At 40.0% G+C, this 14,485-nt stretch overlaps 1 long non-coding RNA gene across 1 annotated transcript; it reads right to left on the reverse strand.

Annotated features, from left to right (window-relative positions):
• Window positions 1–8,436: 8,436 nt before the first annotated feature.
• Window positions 8,437–10,212, reverse strand: LOC116406920. The gene is made up of 3 exons (XR_004219884.1): window positions 10,022–10,212; window positions 9,767–9,792; window positions 8,437–9,158 (listed from the first exon to the last, which is right to left on the reverse strand). It is a non-coding gene; the product is annotated as an uncharacterized LOC116406920 (long non-coding RNA).
• Between the last annotated feature and the right edge of the window lie 4,273 nt (window positions 10,213–14,485).

Below are 14,485 nucleotides of genomic sequence, written 5' to 3' on the forward strand. Positions count from 1 at the left end.
TATATCACTTGTCCTCCCTGTGTGTAATTGTGTATTCTGTAAGACTGTACAGCGCTGCGTAGCCTTGTGGCACTTTATAAATAAAGTTATACATATATACATACATATTCGTATCCTCTTGCTTTCTTTGATTCCACATATCTCTCTTCCAACCACACCAGAATCAACTGCCTCTGCCAATCACTATTGCCACACTGCCTACAAGCTTTTAGAAGCCAAACTTTACATTGGTCAGATATAAATTACATCAATGTTCTTAAGTACTAATAGTTTACATAGAAGCATGTAATATAGGACCCCCGGCAATTTCTCACAGTGAGATACTAATAAAGTGAGAATAAATATAAAGGTAATAGCACTTACAAGTGAAGACCAGCAGAGCCTGCATCAACATGGCAACTTCAAACCCTCTATCCGCTTCTTGCATGAAGGTTAAAAGCAATTTTTTTCCGATGTGCAGTGACCTAGTTGTGTGAGACCTTTTCCTCTGTTCATTATGAAACCTTAGGGGCTTGTAGCACCTCTTGAAAATACAAATACATGTGTTCCTCATACATAACTTCCGTCTCACTCTTTACATTTACTTTTTATCACTAGAAATGATCAAGGTGAGTATTTTTTCTGGTGTAAAGAGATTCTACACAAATTCTGTAGGTACTCAGTGGACAGATATAAAATATACATGAGTCATATCCATCTCTGCCCACTGACATTTGTGATGTGTTATTTGTTAGTGCAAACTCCTGATGAAGCTGGGGGTAGGACGTGAATGAGAAATCGACTGGTGGGGACTGAGGTGTGTGGTGGCGGCAGTGTGTGTGTAAACGATAAGTGGCAGTGATGGCAGCAGCAGCAGAGGGTGCCCCACTAGAATTGCCCCACACTGGATGTACCCATACATTAGCCAAGGAGAAGGGCAGCCAGTCTAGTCATCTGGGAAACCTGGCTTCGTAGAAGCAATTAATGCACGTAGGAACACTTCTGCTCTGTCTGAAAAAAGTCAAATGTTGCCCTCTGAGCTTCATCTGTAGCTCCTAGGACAATTCATCAGCTCATTCATTTTTCTCTTTGAAACTAATGTTTTATTACAAGTTAGTCCTCAATTTGATTTCCATATTTGTGATACGTCAAAGTTGTCCTAGACAGTAGAGGGCATATTTAGTAAAATGCATTTTTTTCTGGCCTGGATATGCTCTTATTAATTCTTGAACTATGAAAATCAATGTTTTCAATCAAAGTGTTGTACTGATGCTGTTTTGCCACCATAGCACACCAGTGGTTCACGGCCAGTGCTTGTATGTTCAATACTAATTGTCACAGTCCACCTCTATAAAACCAAGGCAGGAGGATAAAGGTGCTTATGTGGTGTCTTCGGAAGTTCTCACCATCTTCGTATGATGCAGAAATACCCAAACTGTAAGTATTAATAGACATGCAGAAAGCCCCAGTCCTGCACTTTATGCACTCACCTTTTATCCAATCTACTGTACCTAAAAGAGAGGTGAAGATATATTATTTGCTACATATTTGCTTTGATAATAAAGAGAGCTGTTACATTGCTTGCCTCAGCCCAGTGCTATCCAACTCCATAGATACAGGCAGCTAAATGTACATGTATGTACTTGCTGGAGGGCTAAAAGGTGCACCTATTTGTAAGTACAACAACCTTCCAATCACATTAATATAAACCCGATAGGGATTGCAAACCTACTGCACACCCTTGTATTTCTGGTATTCTTCTTCTAATATTCCTTTTTGTTTCATTTCTTTACCAATCTCCCTATCATTCTCCTTCCCTCTCTTCCACTTCTTTTATTTTCTTGCACTATGTTCATCTCTCATGTATTTGCCTAACCTTTACCTCCTCATGCTTGCTTTCCTTCTTATCCTTTCTCTAAATACTATTCTAATTGATCTCCCCATTCCCACTATTCTCTCCTCTCCCTTGCTCTCTTCTTCCTTCCTTTCACTTGACCCTGGCACCTATTCCTTCCACACTTTTTAATCTCTCCTTTACCCTTCAGAATACTCTCCTGATCCCCTGGTCCCCTTATATAACCATTCCCATTATGTTCTCTTCTTTAAGTCTTTCCTTTAGTCTTTCTTTATTCCTCTTTTGCTTCTTTTTTTAATGCAATCCCATCCCTTTCCATTCCCTGCCTTACATCCCCCATCCCCTTTTTTGCCCTGTCCTTTCATATTTCATATTACTCTGTTGTCTGCTCCTGTGCTCATAGCAATCACTATAACAGCACATTCACATAACACTGGTAAAGCCTGCCAAAGAGCCACAAGGGGACACTGGGTGACTTGGTGTCTCTTAAAATCACTACTGGGTTGCCTTCCTTCACAGACTTTATACAAGTGAGATTTTGAGCAATTCCTATTAGAGCAACCTGCAGTGAAGGCACATACATCTTGTAATAGGTTGCGAGACATGGAAGGTACGGCTGAGGGCTGGGTGTAGCTTAGTAGCCACCAGTTGGTCAGCCCTATCTTAGCATTTGAATTTTTAATGGACATCAGTGAAAATATTGAGGCCGCTCTACCTTATATCTTTGTGTTGTAAAGAAGTATGAAGCTGAATGTATATTTCTCTCTTTGTTTTCTACCCCAGAAGGTTTCAGTTTTAACCTTGTCTAAGCAACCATTGGGGGAGGGGGGCTTTCTCATCACCTCCCACAGGCCTTGCAATAACAAGATGCGGTATATCATCTATAGCAACTAACCTAACAGCAAGGGTATGCGTGGGAAGTGCCAAAGGAAATAAATAAAGGTGATTTGGTTATATAAATTTATGCCAGGTGCATGAGAGCAGCTTTAGGCAGCAACCATTGGGTACATATTCATATATATGTACCCAATGGTAAAAACTTTATGAAACTTTTTTAAAAATGTGTATGTATGTGTATATACAGTATATATGAAATTTATCACTCCAAGGAAAGGGTCAAAACGCTGCAAATCACCCCTTTTACTGTGAATGGAAATGTGCTGATCTAACAGACCTTAAGACATGACCCTTTCTTACTTTCGGCTAATAGATTGGTTGAATTTTCATAGTTTCCATTAACTATAAAAAAAGCTGAAAACAAATTTAAAAAATTGTGGTGTTTAGTATTCCAACCATGGGTGCAAAATTGTAATTATGGGACATGACTTGCCCTCAGTACTCCTAGATCAACAGAATAGTGGCATTTGTATATATATGTTATCTTCTTACCAACTATTGCCCTGCAGTGGGGCAGCCCTACAGTTTGGGAGCCTGTGCTTGAACAGTGAGGAAGCACACAGAACGTAAGGTGGGCATATCTGCAAGTGACCCTAAGAGTACCCAACTCCCACAAGGGGACTTGGAGCCAACCATGTGTTACATGCTCCATTGACACCTATATATCCACCCAGTTCATTGGGGCTTATCAGTATCTTATTGGGTGATCATTTTTTTGTTAATGAACAATCCCATCCTTTTTTTTTTACTCTTTTTTTACACACAGCTTTTCTTTCTTCTCTGGGTGCACCCATGTGACCTGTCTACTGACCCAGGGAAAAATTGTGCAAAGCTATTGAAGGGGCCACCCCCTCTACTTCTACATCTCTACCGTCTGTTGGACCCCACTGCACAACGTAATGCTGCTTTTCCTGCATCTCCTCTGGTTTCTAGGACTAACCAAAGCCTCCATGCTGTTTTCCATAAATGGCTTAACCACCAGGGTCACAACCCAAATAGTCTCCTTGGTGGGACAATTACCGCCTCTCCACACCAAGGTCTGTTCTACAGAACCAACAAGACTCTTTCTAGTTCTATGTGTGTCAACCATCTCCTCCTAAGCCTGGGCTGGGAAATAAGACCTAAGATTCTGATAGGCCTTTCTCCTAGCCCTAAGGGATTCTTAACTACACCAACCTTAGGTGTTGCTGCCATCTTGTTGCTTAATTACAAATACCACTTAGCTTTCTATAAAATAATGTATAGTTTGCCCCATTTAAACATGGCCCATATCTTAATCAAAGCAGATCATGAATCTTGCTCTTTTAATGATATAGTAAAGAAAGTAAGCAGCCTGTATGCTGTCCTCCCTCAGTTCTATGCCTGCCTGCTTGCTTTAGAGATACAGGTATCGGACCCCTTATTCGGAAACCCATTATCCAGAAAGTTCCGAATTATGGAAAGGCCATCTCCCATAGACTCCATTTGAATCAAAGAATTCACATTTTTGAAAATGATTCCCTTTTCTCTGTATTAATAAAACAGTACCTGTACTTGATCCCAACTAAGATATAATTACCCCTTATTGGGGCAGAACAGCCCTATTGGGTTTATTTCATGGTTAAATGATTCCCTTTTTTATTAAATAAACCCAATAGGGCTGTTCTGCCCCCAATAAGGGGTAATTATATCTTAGTTGGGATCAAGTACAGGTACTGTTTTATTATTACAGAGAAAAGGGAATCATTTAACCATTAAATAAACCCAATAGGGCTGTTCTGCCCCCAATAAGGGGTAATTATATCTCAGTTGGGATCAAGTACAGGTACTGTTTTATTATTACAGAGAAAAGGGAATCATTTAACCATTAAATAAACCCAATAGGGCTGTTCTGCCCCCAATAAGGGGTAATTATATCTTAGTTGGGATCAAGTACAGGTACTGTTTTATTATTACAGAGAAAAGGGAATCATTTAACCATTAAATAAACCCAATAGGGCTGTTCTGCCCCCAATAAGGGGTAATTATATCTTAGTTGGGATCAAGTACAAGGTCCTGTTTAATTATTACAGAGAAAAAGGGAATCCTTTTTAAAAATGTGAATTATTTGATTAAAATGGAGTCTATGGGAGACAGGCTTTCCGTAATTCGGAGCTTCCTGGATAATGGGTTTCCGGATAAGGGTTCCCATAACTGTACTAATTAGCTCCCAAGCATTGGGTGTCTGGCCCACTATATGTAGAAGCACTGGCCTCACTCGTTGCGATTCAGTTAGCAGTAACTCCATACTATTTTTGAGCTCTTCGGGTTTTGGAAACATTTTATACCTAAAAACATACAGTATGCTTAACAACATAGAAAAGACAAAGTTGAGCTGAGCACACAGAGATATGTTTGGGCTGGATCTGAGCTGCTAACAGGAAATTCTGTGGCATTGATGGTGACAAAAGAAACCTTGCAGGTCATTTTCCTGTTACAGGCATGTGGGTGCTCAGCATACACCTACTCAGCCACATTCATTAGTCAAAAAAGCCTATAAACAATGTAGGTCTCTATAAAAATATATTGCATAAACAGCTCATATGTAAAACCCTGCTTCATCTAAATAAACCGTTTTCATAAAAATATACTTTTTTTAGTAGTATGTGCCATTGGGTAATCCTAAATAGGAAATTGTTATTTACTAAGGGCCGCCCCCTGGGATCATAGGATTCACAGCGCACACAAACAAGCCAAGGCACACATACTGTACATGTTAGATCACATCAGCCAATGAATGGACAGAGTCGACAAAATAATAGCCGCGGGCGACGAAACAAGAGCCGCGCGACGAAACAATAGCCGCGGGCGACGAAACAAGAGCCGCGCGACGAAACAATAGCCGTGGGACAAAATAATAGCTGCGGGCGACGAAATAATAGCCGCGCGACAAAACAATAACCGCGGGCGACGAAACAAGAGCCGCGCGACGAAACAACAAGAGCCGCGGGTGACAAAACAAGAGCCACGCGCGACGAAATAATAGCCGCGCGACGGAACAAGAGCCGCGGGCGACGAAATAATAGCCGCGCGACAAAACAATAGCCGCGGGAGACGAAACAATAGCCGCGCGACAAAATAATAGCCGCGGGCGACAATTTTTTTTGTCGCACGACATTTTTGCCGTTTCGCGAATTTTTCCCCGTTTCGCGGATCTTTTCAAAGATTCGCGAATTTTTCGGCGAAGCGAAACGGAACAGATTCGCTCATCACTAATCAGGACTGTTTGTCAATAAAAATTATTGCTATATTATATTGTTATATTTAAGGTAATTTTATTAGATTCAAAGGGGGGAATGTAATAAAAGTCAGTAAGGGAAAAACCTTGTGTAATGGGAAAACATATGTGCGAACAAATTTGCCTTTGCGTGAATTTAATATGGGCTTTGCAATGCACAATTAATATTCTCAATGCAATAACACTCTAATGAACAATATTACATTGCAAAATGCAAATTTTAATTCTTATTTCTGTGCATTTGTTTCGGTTTACGACTTTTATTACATTCCCCCATAAGAATGGTAATACAGGCTCCAATATGGATGGCAGTTTGGTGAGATCTGACCTTTTTGCCTGCCCACTGGTACATGTACGGTGAGCTCAAGAGGAGGTTGGAACTGGCCATTCTACAGTCCCAATGGATCACTGTCTGTCAGGATAGAAGTTTTACCCCCCCAGTGGCTCCTCCATGCGTGTATAAGAGACATGAGCAGAACATGTACATTCTCATTTAACCCAAACATCAGTATTGTTTCAAATATTACACTAAAATATTATCACTTCAGTGATAAGTGAGCAGTGCAGGATTTTTAAGTTTAAATTAAATCAGAGAAATCCAATTGCAGACCCAGGAGCCAAACATGGCCCTACAATTCATCTTATTGCCCCCCAGCCTGCACCGGGGCTCCCCGGACTTTTTTGTGGGTCATCATTGTTTTAAATTATAATCTAATCCCTGGACATTTAGGTCTACACAGGAGATGCTGGACCTCCCTGGCTTTCACTTTTCACTTGGAACTTGAATTAACACTATTGAATACTGTAGTCCCTGAGTCTATTATTCCCACTTAGATGAATCAGTAACATCCGTTGAAACATTTGTGTACTTATAGATAAAGGCTATCAGCTTCAGCTTGAACCCGAAGGAATCACAAAATAACAAATATTAGCATTCAGGTGAATGCCCCCCGTCTCTCATGGAAACATGAAAGTTAGGGAGCCTGCAATGTAGCCCTGTCCTTACCCCCTGCCCCATGGGCATTTTGCCACCTGATTCCATTTAAAACCCATGTAAGTGTCACCATGTTGCCCATTGTAGATTCTGTGACTGCTTCTGTCCTGTTTTTTTTGGCCACGGTTGCATCCACAGCTGAGGTTTAATTGTACCCAGTGAATTGGAAATGAATATTGGTATTGATGGCATTGCCCATTCATACATCGGTGCCCCTAAGAAGCCCATGCTGCAGGTGAATTGTGCATTGGCCCAACGTGTTTGAGACTAAAGGATTTGGTTACTGTGTGGCTTTGGTGAGGCCTAGTGGTGGGTTCCCTGTCCTGCTTCATCAGCATCTGCCTAATACTTACCATGTTGCATTGAGCTTTATAACAATAGGTTGTTTGGCCGATATCTACTGGTAATTACCAATTGTACATGTCTTTGCTCTCATGTCAGACAGGAGCATCACCCTGGGGTTTCTTCTTTTTCCCTTTTTTGTGTATTTATATATCCCTCCAGGAAGCTCCCACTCATCAGAGGGCAGTTAAGGCCAGTGTTATACAGAGTATACAGTATATATCACTTTTGCCAGGGCAGGGGATATCTGTGGCTAAACTTTCTGTAAATACAGCTCGCTTTCCTCTCTGTGGCTAATTATTCTGTGTGTACCAATCACCTTACCTTGTATCTAGGCCGGGAGTGTCTGTGGCTCCTCCTGTTTGTATAACTTAACCATGTACATATGTGGTTATTGATTGTGTATGAGAGAGTGCAATTGTGTATGTAACATGGTGTTATAGATCGCCTCTCAATGGTCTGCACCGCTACCAAAGGTCACCTATCATTAAGCGGCAGATTTATCATAATGTGAGTTTAGAGCTTAATACATAAAGCAAACAAAAGGAATTCTGGGAATGAATTCCAAACTCTTAAAAAAATCCCGTTTACATGGGTTTACCCTATAGGCTACAGCTCACCCACTGGGTTTAAAGCTGAAGCCAGGATAATAGCTGATCAGATTCCCAACTACAGACCGGTTTTGCCCTTCTTGGGGCTCATCAGTGTAGCGCAGGGTTTTCTGATCAGCTTAGGTAGAGTCACCATGTGGTTCTACAAACAAATAAATAAGGTTGAGGAGACTGCCTCATACAGACAAAAGCAAACAGACTATTCCACACTAAAATAAACAAGTCTGTCAAGGCAATCTTTATAATGGGGCTATTAAAGCAAAAGTAACACTAAAATTTTTTAAGTAAAAAAAGCTATTCTACCTGTAACCATTAACTGCAAACCTATCCTGCAAACCACTTAGTATTTTAAATGCTTTAATAGAAAATACCTGCTAAAACTTGGCTTCCTGTCAATTGAACTATGGCGATACGGTGAAGTAAGAAGCAGCAATCACTATGCGACGATCGATTGATCGAGCCTTCTTTCTGTATAGGAAGGAGTCAGGCTAGGCTGGATCGATCATCGCATAATGGTTATTTTAATGGGTTCTGCCATATTGGTTTTCTTGACTCATACAAGATCCTTGGCTTTTTGAATCCATACCATATAATCATAACCATAAAAATAGAAAATATTTATTTAGCAAGCACAATTTTGCAAAGGCTTCTATGTCTAGTTGAGGAAAAGAACAGAATAGCTATGAAACCAAAAACATGATATTTTGCACCAAAACCGAGGATAAGGGATTGAACAATATAAGGCAGTATTGCTGCTTTGACTAGAGCACTAAAACTAGTTGGGTGTCCCCAGGAGATTGGCAATGCTGGGAGGGTTTGGTTGTGTATTGGTGGGAAGATGTTTATTTTGCTTTGGCTTAAACTGACATATTGTGCTTGGTATTTAACATCAGCATCTCCCCATGTCTTAGGGTCACTCTCCCTTTCTCCAGCACACAGTAAAGTAGTCGATCAAAATCTGGTGTAAAGGTTACAGGTTGGGTTTTGTTGTGGTTACAAGATGGAAAAAAAACAGGTTGAAGCTCTGGGTGTAGTTTAGACCCCACGTTTTTTAGACAATCAATGTCATAACAATACTTCCATTTTCATCTTTTGTTTTATCATGTTAGGGAAACCAGAACCCCAACACATATAGGCAAACATTCGGTAAACAAAGTCACAGGGTCTTTATCAGCTTTAGTTTGTTGGTGTTAATCTTGTCTTCAACGTTGCATATGAGACGTCCTGAGCAAAAAAAGAGTCATAAATAAGTGACATTTTGTGGATTGAGTCAGCTTCTTTAAAAATACAGTTGCTATAACAGCTAACTATAATTCAAAATGTAACATATAAATGTGCCAAAGGTTTAAGCAGTTATTGGCATTCTCAGGATTAAAATAAAATATTACTTTGTCATTACTCTACTTGGGTAGAAGGGTCAAACATCTTGTACTATATGTATATAGAATAAATATGGAGAATTTTACTATGCACTCAAGCAAGACCTCCCTGGTTTTCCTTACTTAGTGCTTTATTCCATTGCCTGAACCCAAGGCATAGTGACGAACGGAATGGAAAGTTTATAGTCCATGGCTCAGCAGGTACAACTGTGCACAAGAACAAAACATGTCCAACTGCATCAAGATTTGGTCTTTATACCAAGTAAGTTAAACTTCTTCTGTGGAAAAGTTAAGTTCTAATGTACAGAAACATTGTTTCAGAATGTCACAGACATTCATCTGTAACCTGGTATAATCTAGTATGCTTCAGATAACTTTTATCTCTTATGGTAAATTACATCTGCATAGTCAGAAATAGACAGAAACCCTACTGTACCTTGCTAAGATACTTACAGTATTTGCAGCCTGACTTGGAGAATCTGAAAGAAAATAATAATATTAGTGTACATACCTCTGAGGGAGCACCCAGCCCATCACCAAATGGCGGCTCAAGGGAAAGGCTGTGAAAGGGCAATATTTACTGATATATATATTCCAGTTTGTTGAGATAATTTAATAGGTCACTTTATATGATATAGACTATCTGTTGGTTAAATTAATTCTGGGGGTACAGGTGCAGATACATCAGAGAGGAATATCATTGGTTACCTTGTTGTGGCTGGGATGTCCAACAGGCAGAGAATAGTTTGAGCTTGTAACTAAACAATAGGACAGAGCCAACTAGCAGAAGGGGGAATAGGACCACTCTGGCTATTAGAAGCGCGGAAGTCCGTTGCTTTCCTAAGGGAAAAATACAACATTATGGTCATTATATACCATTTGGAATCCTTGGATTCATATGCAGAACATTTCCATCTTTTTAATATTTTTGTTCAGGATGTATCTCAGTTGAAGCGGTCTGTTTACAGATTTTTTTGAGACTGGACTGTTTGTCTGCATAGAATTTAATAAGTACAGCTTATAAGTACATTGGTGGACAATTTCCCTTTGCCCAAGTTTATCATATGTTTTGTGAAGATATACACTTGATTACAAGACATGGCTGAGATTTTTTTGTCAAGTACTTGGTCATTTGTGGGCAGGAATACTATTTTATCAAAAACCTAAAATATATATTAAAAGGCCATGGTCATAACTCAAACTATGGAATAAAAAAGGAGGCAATTTAAAGGGGACCTGTCACTGTAAGAAATAATACCAATAATAATACCAATAAACTTCACTTACACTATATAAATAATATAAAGCATGTTTCCTTCAGTCTTGGAATTACACACTCACAGGAAGCAGGGAGGCGCCATTTTGTGGGTGTTATTAAGGCAAGCTTTGTATCACCCCAAAATCTTGTGTATGTGCCAGAATGGGGGACCTGATGCCCATGCACTGGCTACACCATTAGATTGTGATATGCTGAATGAAAGTGAAAGTAATTGACTTCGCTCTTCTATCCCTAAGGCATAGAGGCGGGGCAGACAATATATGATTGACAGCAGGGATTTTTAAATGCCTTTATAATTGGCATGGATGTGTTAATAAATAAAAGGAACTTGGGTTTTATGTTTAATTTGAAAAGGACTTTTATTGTAAAATGTTTTATGTCTGGGTGACAGGTCCCCTTTAACAAGCAAAATATAAAGTTAGAAATGGAACCTATTTGATGTAACAGATTCATAGACATTTAATTGTCTAATTTAATAAGACAGCTAGCAAGATATAATGCTTTACCTGCTTCCATTGTGTCAAGTGATTTAAACTTTTTAAACTATTTATTAATGTCTGGATGGCACATTCATATAATAAGGCTAATGTCACACCTGGTGTCTTCTCCGCTGGTGGAGAATTCTACTCAATGCCACCTCCTGACTTTTGCCAGTTTAATGTACCCCCTATTACTGCATACATGGTGCAGGTTTAGTCCCAAAAATGCACGCAAGCATTTTGGGCCAAAATTTACCACTGCCTGCCATTAGTCTATGGTAGTAAGGTCAGAGCAGCTTCTGGGTCTGCTGCCTCTGGTCTGATGTCTATGTGGGCAAATTGGCTATTCCAAGATGATAATATATGATGAATGTATATATATATAGAGTTACGTGGCTCTTTTTTATACTCACCTTGTATTTGGATCTCTAACTCTTGGCTTGACTTCTTAACGCTACTGTTTAATGTTTGTACTTTACAGACATAAACCCCAGAATCCGCCAGTTGAGTCGAGAGGATGTGATATTTGTTGAAGGCACTGAAATTTTGCACCTTCTCCCCATTTCTGTAGAAAGCAAATTGCAGTTCTGTATTTTGGCGAATTAATTTCTGCATGATACAATTTAAGGTCATTTCTGAATCTTCTGCAATGGGATTTGAGCTCATGTTCAGTTCTGGGGTAGAGAATAACTCTAAAAGAGAAGAAAATATAGTGACTGGCAGTAAATGAATAAAAACCTAAACACAATCCATGTAGGTATGTGGAAAATATAATAAAATACTACCAGTCTGCAGGGATAATTGGACATGGGGGCATTTTACTCCTGTTTACTTCTGGTAGAGGCACTGCTTCATGTTACTCTCTCTCGGCTGGGTATATCAACCACAAAAAAGGGAGCTGGGCATTCAAAAACTACAATGTTCACCCCCCAAAAAAGTCAAAAACAAAAAACTTTATTTGAAAAACATCTCTTTAGCCTTACACTATTCGTGCTTGAAGAGCACATTATCATAGGTTATGATTGTGTTATTGAAGCACAAAATGTGTAAGGCAATAGAAATTTTAGATAATTTTTCAGTGCTTAATTCCCTTTTCTGTGGTTTTTCTGCACCCTTTGCTAAGAGTTTGGGGCAGGTGCACCTGGACCACACTTCATATTTGGTATTAGCTATTGTTTATAGTATTTTTATCTACTCTAATACTCAGAGAATAATGGAGGTAAAGGGTTTAAACATAACTTTCTTTCATACACTTCCCAAAGGAATTGTGGGCACTAGTGGTTTTTAACAGTAACAAAAGATTTATCCAAGAACAAAATAGGTAGATATGGTACTTCACTAAGTACACTGAAATGGTTTAAGCAACTATTACAAGCGTATCACACACAGAGCTTATTAACTCTCATCGAGTGTATGGTAGAGGTATAGGACAGTCTCTTTATAAGTTAATTTCACCACAGGTATTGAGCCCCAATGTACCTGACAATTCAGTGGTGCCTCAAATGGAATGTCTTCTAATCTGAATCCCTTCACCATGAAGTACCTACCCGGGTGCCCCTAGGAACTAAACTCACACTGTGCCTTGGTGGAACATAGAACTTCTCCTTCTAGCTGACTGTGTCTCACATCTCACATGCATAGAGTGTGCTCTTCCACTACAGTGCCCTTCATACCTTAGGGTCAAGGCTTCTACTTACTGAGGCCTCTTGTCCATGACTTGTTTTTACAGAAAGGAAGAAAGCAGCTTCTACATTAGAGATTTAGGCCACACCAAAAAAACTGCACGTGAAGGAACACTTGAAACACCTATTCCCCTTACTGAGAGCAGTCACTCTAGAGTTCTTCAGAAACTCCAATTCAAACCAAAAAAACCTGTGCAAATATTCCAACTTCTGCACCGTCACATTTGTCCAGCAGTGACAGTGAGGATGAGAGGCCTGGCTACATTAGCAATCCATAATTCTCTGATATTGAAGGTACAGATAAAGACTATCAGCCAGAGGAAGCAAGTGAAGTGGAAAGTGAGGAACTCCGCCCCCCCCCCTCACCCAAACAAACCAAGAAACAACAGCAGGAGAGCAGACTGAGAAATCTGAAATTTTCTGAATTTGAAAATGAGGCTCTTATAGAGAAGTTAGTATCAGTGTACGACAGAATCATTGGTAAATATGCTGCTATAACTGCTATTGCTGTGAATGGTGAATGATACTGGAATTACATAGTTGACCATGTGAACAGTGTTGGTGTCTGTCTAAGAAGCGTGCAGCATTGCAAAAAATTATATCAAGACATAAAAAGGGTCCTGAAGAAAAAACTTGCAGAAGAATCCAAATATAGGTAAACATCTTACATTGATATTTCTATTTAACACTTGCTCATCTGCTTTTCCTATCAATCTGCTTTTCTTTTTGGCTTACTGCCTTTCCTTCCTTTTTTGCTTCTTTCCTGCTTTCTTTACTTTTATGTTATGTATGTATGTATGTATGTACATTCGCATTATGTGCGCTAATTATGAACCAAAGGCTGAGTACAACAACAAATTAAGACAGTAAATGGGGGGGTCATTAACATAATCTTTCCCAAAATTGGTAATGCCCTGTACTCTCCTTTATGAAGGAGGATCATTGTGGAAGCATTGTTTAATACGGAATATAAGGGAGAGGGATGGGAATTAGCGAGGCCAGTTAGTAGCAACTTTCAGCATTTTAGTAGGGTTAAGGTCCCCATACACGGGCCAATAGAAGCCGCCGATATCGGCAGCTTATCGGTCCGTGTAGGGGCAGAAACGATCGGACTGGCCAGATATCGGTCGGCCAGGTTAGAAAATCCCATTGGATCGGGGAGCGCATCGGCTCGTTGATGCGGTCCCCGAACCGACTGCCCCATTGCCGCTTGCAGAATTCCCTGGGGCCAAACAATCGAATTCACGATCGAATTCACCGACATTCCTCCCCGATATCGCCACCCGTAGGTGGGGATATCGGGTGAAGATGCGCTCGCTTGGCGACATCGCCAAGCGAGCGGATCTGCCCGTGTATGGCCACCTTTAGAGTCAGAGCATGCCTTAGTATTGTTACACTTGAAAGGAGATTGATTGGGGCAACAATGAGTAACAAAAAGTGGCTGCATTGTAATGGGCTTGCTTATTGTAGACAACACAATTAAAGCATCCATATATTTTATTTAGATCAATAAAACTTAAGATGAAACATATGCTCATAGGTATTTCAAAATCTCACCCGCAGTATAGGTGGGCCCGGGTGCTCATGCCCCAGACCTTCAGCTAGAGGGAGCCAGCATGGATAAATCGCAAACATAGAGAAGGCAGGCACTCCGGTATTGTTAGTGAAGAAAAGCGATTGTTCACGAGAGATTGAAGTAAAATCACAAAACTTTTATTAAGCTAACACATGA

This window comes from Xenopus tropicalis, chromosome 8, assembly GCF_000004195.4.
Source record: "Xenopus tropicalis strain Nigerian chromosome 8, UCB_Xtro_10.0, whole genome shotgun sequence".
NCBI lineage: Eukaryota > Metazoa > Chordata > Amphibia > Anura > Pipidae > Xenopus > Xenopus tropicalis.